This window comes from Zonotrichia albicollis, chromosome 1 (genome assembly GCF_047830755.1).
Source record: "Zonotrichia albicollis isolate bZonAlb1 chromosome 1, bZonAlb1.hap1, whole genome shotgun sequence".
Lineage (NCBI taxonomy): Eukaryota > Metazoa > Chordata > Aves > Passeriformes > Passerellidae > Zonotrichia > Zonotrichia albicollis.
In genome coordinates, this window is record NC_133819.1 from 149,939,024 (window position 1) to 149,946,430 (window position 7,407).

Below are 7,407 nucleotides of genomic sequence, written 5' to 3' on the forward strand. Positions count from 1 at the left end.
GAAAGCCAAAACCAAGGTCCAGAAATATTATGGACTGAGATAAAGACAGGGAGATCACTTATCTTTTACTGTTATGGGTACCTCAAACCAAGGTAACAAATTTATTGCAAATTAAAGTAAATTTTGATTATAAGAAACAAACTAAAACATCACCTTCCCCCCATACCTTTCCCAGTCCTGCCTTCACCTCTTCATTCCCAGCTCCTGAGGAGAGGAATGGGAATGGGGCTGAGGTCAGTCCTTCACAACCCCTTTTGGTCACCCTTCACTCCTCACATCTCCCTGCTAGGACCCTGCTGGGTTGGCTAAACTGTCTTTGGGTGTTCAACCTGTGTAAGGATGGACCCTCTGAAAAGGTCTTTGAAGGAATAGAATTTCTTGTACACCAATTTCCTGCAGAGGATTAGCTGGAGTAGAGTAGGCCATGTAGCTCCCCAGTAAATCTGAGGTACAATAAATTTCTCTATGTATTTGTCCAGAAACCCACACTCCATCAGAATTGACTGGACACTCCACACAGCATGGCCATGGGTTGAGGAGAGGCTGAGTCCCAGTTTTACAGCTCAGCTTCTGCACAACAGCTCAGTAGGACCCTGACCTCGTGGTGGATGTGAAGCCTTCTGCTGTCTCTCTGGCTGTGGGACATCTGGAGGGAGCTCAGGAACATCTCCAGATCATCGCTTCCTTCATGTTCCACTAGAGGCCAAGATATGCAAAATATGATGGGTTTTTTTACAGCAAGATGACTGAATCCTTCTGTCTCTACATCTCATTCAGCTCTGGACCATGTCAGGTTATCTAATAAAGCACAGGGAAGAAATGGCAAATTTGAAAATTCATCTGCCAAAAGAAACTACATGGTCACTCAGTTGAGAGACCCTTGCTCCCACTATCACCATGGGATGGATTTAAATGATCAAAGGCAGACCAAAATCATATTGAAATCATCCAAGTGCAATCAAGTGCTTGTGTTTGTGGTGCCACTGCCTAAGGGGCCTCTCAGAGCTCCCTCTTTCACTTAAACAGCACCTGGTCACCTCTTGTTGTTCTTGTTAGCAGATCTGCCAGACTTGATTGTTTGCATTAGGGCTGCTGACAAGACCAAGCCTGGCAAAGCCCTTTTAGCCTTCAGGCTGTTGCAAGGAGATGGAGAATGTCTAAAGGACAGCAAACACTTTGTGATTTGTGTTCTAGATTCCTCCCTCTCTCTCTCCATCCCTCTCCCTTGGGGGGAGCAGACACTAATCATTGCCTGCAGCTCTGGGTGATTAATTTAAATGATTTAGTACCTGGGGATTAACCTTCACACGGAGATCGATGTTTTGGCTGTTTTCTACATTATTACCCTTACAGCAATTACCTCCCACAGATACTTGCTCTTGTGCTAATGAGCCAGAAGCTATTAGCATCCACATCCTCTATCTGCATGTTTTATAGTTGCAGGAGGGTTCTTCCTTGGTGACCACAACTTCTGGACAGGTAAATTTACAATATGAGTAGAAAAGGCTTTTCTGAAGACATTTCTGGAAGGAAAAAATAGGAAAAATTGTATTAGCATTATTAAATGTGTTGTGAGCATGAAATCAGAGGCAAGGAGAAGAGAATCAGACTCTGTTAATTGTTGCCCTATCTCCCCTTTCTTTTTTACCACATCTGTATTCAGCTGAGTCCTGTCTCAATGGTGCTGGCTCTTACACTACCACTCATCCGTTTGTCCTATAGCATCCCACAGGCTCTTGCACAAAAATATGGATTATTTCAACCCATCAGTCAAATATTCCTTTTGTTTACAGTAATATAAATTCAATGAGTTGCTATCAGAATAATTGTGAAATGCACAGTCTGTACCATGTTATTCAGAGCCCATGCCCAGCACAGAGACAGACTAACAAATACAAACTGGGATCACTTCTACTGTGCAGTGTTTCACAATGGCAACATGAATCTAGAATTGAGGGACATTGTCTTCCTGCTTCATCTCTGCTTCTTGTCTCCTTTTATCTCTTGGTAAAATTATTTCAACTGTCTTAGCAGCTTCCTTTTTATAAATGGAATTTGTTACCTTTTATGAAGTAGAAATAACAAAAGAAAAGCACATCAATAGTTGTGCTCACTAAATATGATCCATCAAGAGGCATAACTCATAGTTTGAGATCAAAGTCACTCAGGTTGTGAGTTGGACTTTTCCCCTCTTATTTCTGTGTAGAACACAGCAAACCTCTGTCCTAAAACTCCACAGATGTCAGCATCTTGCAGTTTGCCTTTGCATCCAACTATTCAAACTGCAGTTGGTAACACTCATCATACACTACAACAGCGAAACAAATCAAAGCTATTGCTCCCAATCCACTGGGCAGCACGGGGCACCAGAGGATGGAGTAAAATCTTCTTCCATGAAAAATCAGCTGCTGGCTTTTGTGGAGAGAAGGACCATGACATACCATATATTCCCCCTTTATTCAAACCTAAGTTTGAATATTGCAGCTGTTGGTTGCTCTCTTTGGAAATACCAAGTTCATTCATATCACCTGAATTTCCAGAGTGAAACAGGAGTCTATTGTGACACAAGACCATTATTGTAGGAGGTATGTAGGAGCAAAATTCATATTAAAGTAGAAGGTTTTTTCCTGTCTCTCAACTTTGACTAGAAGCTAGAAGGGAAAGATTAACTCAGTATAGACTGGGGTGGTATGGGTTGGTAGTTTCTACCTCTAGCATTTCCACCATCTTAGAAGCCAAGTGACACATTCCTACCTTAGCCAGACCTGGGAGAATTAACCCTAGACCTGAGTCAGGACAGGTCATCTGAATCCATGACAAGTGTTAAAGCCAAGAGTTTTCATCAACAGCCACTATGAAAGTGGCACAGTGTATTGGCTTCTTCTACAAGGACATTTTCTTCCTTTTCTTCAACAGTAAGCATTTCCCAGCAGTAAAATGCTGGAGGCCAGGATAGTTTGAATATAAAGTCATGAGATGGTTGGGTTTGAAGGCACCCTAAGGATCGTCTAGTTCCAGCCCTCCTGCCATGGGCAGGGACACCTTACACTGGACCAGGTTGCTCCAAGCCCCATTTACCTTGGCTTTGAACACTTCCAGGGATGGGACATCTAGATCTTCTCTGGGCAACCTGTTATGAACCAGTTTAAACTTAGAAGAGCAAAGAAAGCTAAGCCTCTGTGAATAAAATAGATCAGACCCAGAAAGGTTTGAAATATACCCAAAAAAAGTGATTAAAACCAAATGAGGTTAGATGTTGGTGCCAAAAAATTGATATATTTGATTTAATAGTAAAAGAGAGAGGAGAGGAGAGGAGAGGAGAGGAGAGGAGAGGAGAGGAGAGGAGAGGAGAGGAGAGGAGAGGAGAGGAGAGGAGAGGAGAGGAGAGGAGAGGAGAGGAGAGGAGAGGAGAGGAGAGGAGAGGAGAGGAGAGGAGAGGAGAGGAGAGGAGAGGAGAGGAGAGGAGAGGAGAGGAGAGGAGAGGAGAGGAGAGGAGAGGAGAGGAGAGGAGAGGAATAAAGAAAGAAATATGGAAATAAGTGGGGATGGGGGAACAGGGAGAGAGTGACAGGGGTTAGGTGGAAGCATGTCATCCATCAGAGGGTAGCAGTGATGTCTCGTTGCTCCCCTCCATCTGGTCTTCTTGGGGGTGAGGGTCCCTGTCCCTGCTGCTGCACCACACTGTGAAGTACAGAATCCTATAGATTAATATATATTTTGGCCAGGTAGGAACACCTCTGTTAAGGGGCCTGGGTTTGACACAGTCCCTTGCAATGCTCAGGGGCTGTTCCATCATCTGCAGTGCTCTGGTGCAGGGTCTGGGGACCCTTTTGGAGGGGCCTTTGATGGGCCATGACAGCCCCTCTGCCTTGGATGAGCTTTTCCCTGGGGGGGAAGAGCTCCCTGCAGCTGAGCTGGTCTGCACAGCAGAGGGTGAGAGGTCACCGTGCTTCTGGGCAGAGGCTTTTCCTCCACACACCCCAAACCTCTTCCCCCACCCTGTGGTGGAGGGTCTGTGCAGCTGATAGCTGATAGCTGATAGCCCCAGGGCTGTGGTCTCCACCCTGAGGTGCTAAGACTGAGCTTTGTGAATGCATCCTTCTCCCCCAGCCCGAGTTTTTGCTTTATCTTATATCCATCAACCAGCAGCTCTGTCAGAAGGCCTGTGCAGGGTGTGGGGGTCTTCTCTGCAGCTTTTGTAACACAGTTTTGCTATAAAAGGCAAAGGTCCTTCATGAAGACGTTTAAGCCACAAATTATAACATTCAGTGTCTGCTAGAGGTCTCACCACCCTTATGGTAAAAAGTTTCTTCCTGATATCAATTTAAATCTCTTTCAGTTTAAAGCCATTCCTCCTTGCCCCATCACCCCCTTGTTCCTCTCCAGCTCTCCTGGTAGCCCCTTTAGTTCTGGAAAAGGCACTAAAATCTCCTGGGAGCCTTTTCTTCTCCAGATGAACCACCCCAAGTCCTCAACCTGAATCCACAGCAGAGGAGCTCCAGCCCTTTGAGCATCTTTGTGTCCTCATCTGGACTCACTCCAGCAGATCCATGTCCTTCTTATGTTGGGGGCTCCAGAACTGGACACAGTGGGGTCCAGGAGAGCAGACGGGCTCTAGGTGGGGTCCATGAGAGCAGAGGACAGGGGCAGAATCATGTCCCAGCAGCAAAAATCGTCTTTTATACCTCCTTCAGTGGCTGAATTCAGACTGACACACTGATTCCAGGTCTTTCAGAGCTTTTGTTTACTGCCTTCTAATCAAATAACAGGTTTTTTCCTGGCTCTGAAAATCCTAAAAATATGTTTGTTTGTTTGTTTGTTTTTAATTCCTAAACTCATTGTTTTTAATATCAGAAATAAAAACATATTCTTCTCCCAGTTCTAAATGTTTCAGTTTCTGTTCAATTGGATATTGGTTTGTCCTGGGAGAGTGAGAGAGCACAACAGGGAAGAGCTCATTTATCTCTTCTGTACTACTCATTATTTGGTATACTTCCAGCACAACTCCCTCATTTGTTCCATCTCAAAAGTCACTGTTTTTACAATGGACAAGCTGAACTAAACCTATTGCCTTAGGTGAGAAAGATGCAGAGATTTGGTCACAGCAGGATTACAGATACAAACCTGTTTTCAGTGTCTGAAATGTGTGGTTTGCTGACAACCAAGCAAAATATGTACTGAGCAGGCTCTTGCATTTTTCTGCAGGATGTTTAATTCCTTTCCTCCTCTGAGACAGGACCCAAGCACATGGCAGCAGCCAAACCCTAAAATATCAGATTTTTCTTCAAATTTATAATGATATCTATAGCCTATAAATGAAAGATTGAAAGTTTTTTCCTTCATTTTTACTCCCATCCCCTGAAGTCTGACATTCCTGTGGTTGCTAAGCTCAACGTGCAAAGTTTTCTTCAAATTCTCCTGCACTACCTGGAGCCCTTTAAAATGTCTTCTAGTCTATATTATTGATTGCCTCATTAATTACTCTGAAAGGTTTTTGGAAAAGGAGCAAATGGGGTTCAACACCACTTCAGCTTTTCTGTGCATGATAAAATATGCTTTCAAATACCACTCCAAAAAGAAAGAAAAGGTTGAGCTTAACTGCTAGACATGTCCATAGAAATCATAGAATCATTTGGTTTGAAAAGGACCTTAAAGGTGATCTAGTTCCAATCCCCTGCCATGGGCAGGGATGCCACTCTCTGGACCAGGGTGCTCAGAGCCCCATCCAGCCTGGCCTTGAACATTTCCAGGGATGGGGCATCCACAGCGTCTCTAGGCAACCTGTGCCACTCTCTACTCTCCCTGTAAAGAATGTTACCTGATGCAGCCCAAAAACCATGTGAGATTGCTCTGGTATCCTTTTCTCTGTGGTAACTGCTGTTTTCCTCCTTTCTGTGCCATAAGTACTCCTGTCTTCACCAGAAGATGAAGATGTCACATGTTTATTGTTTTAATGTAGGCCAAGCACTAAAGAAAGATGTGTTGAACACTGACAGTGTACCAAGACACAGGACTTCTTGGCTCTTCACTCATTTGTAAGCGAGATTCAAAAATAGAAAGAGCAGATAAAGGCTATGACAGCAAACTCATCTCACTGTTGCTGTAATGTCTCATTAGAGTTGGTGGTGAGGCCTGGCACAGGCTGCCCAGAGAAGCTGTGGCTGCCCCATCCCTGGAAGTGTCCAAGGCCAGGCTGGATGAGTCTTGGAGCAATCTGATCAAGTGCAAAGTGTCCCTGCCCATGGCAGGGGACTGGAATGAGATGATCTTTAAGATCCCTTCCAATCCAAACAATTCCATGATTATATGGTAACATGTAGCTGGTCTGTGTTTTATCACTGCATATTGTGGTAAATTTGCTGCAACCAGCTTTTTATTCTGATGGTTAACTCTTCTCACTGTACATGTAGATGTTTCCTTTCATTAGGGCTGCTGGAAGGAAATATAAAACCTCTCATCTCTGTCACTGTGCAGCTGGGATCAGCTTCTGGCCACAGAATCACCACGAAGGAAAAAAGAGAGGCTTCTTCCCATTAGATTAGATGTTTTTAAAATGTGAAATATTAACTCTGGCAACTTTTACAATCCTTGCATTAGTAGCAGGGTGTGGTGAAGCTCATGTAGGAGCAGTTGTGGTGATGCCTGCTCCCCCAGACCACATTTATAATCTAAGAAAAGCTCATTAGGCCTCAGTATTGGTGAGCAGCACCTGGGATGAGCCCCTCTTGAGTTTATCAGGAACACTGTGTGCTCCCAGGAACTTGTGGTGTCTAATGAGCCCATGCTTTTTCCTTTTTTCTTCATGAACAGCCTTGGAAATGGTTTTATGCTTGAATAACAACCCAAGTGGGATGTTATTTTTGTTCTCAGACTTTCAAAGAAAGACACTGACCTGAATCACAGCCAGGATGAAACGCTGTGACCAAAGCCCAAAACTTTCTTTGGGCCAATGAACAGCAGCCCAAAGGGAGACCCTTTGAGCTCTCCTGGACCAGCAGCTCCATCTGAGTGGACACCTCTCAGAAACAGAGACTTCTGTCTGTATTCTGAATTCTATCAAGTTTCCTGTACTTAGGGGCTACAGAACAATGAGAGATCCTGTCCTGATACATCAGTTCTTCAACATTTCACCTGCTGAGAACATACAAAGGCATCTGAAGTGAGGATTTCGCTCCCTTCAAGGGGAATTTGTCACAGGTACCTTGTACAGACTCCTCATGTCTGCGTGCAAGTGTGCATATGCCATAGCAAATGTGGGAGAAATGCTGCTCTCCTGGACTCTTAGACACTTTGGATTTGTAGGTGAGGCCTGTAAGTAAGTTACTGTTGGGGCACAGTAAATTCTATGTGAATTCTTTGCTCAGCTGTTTAACTTAAAAGTTAAGGTGCTAAGATGCTGTTAAGTTT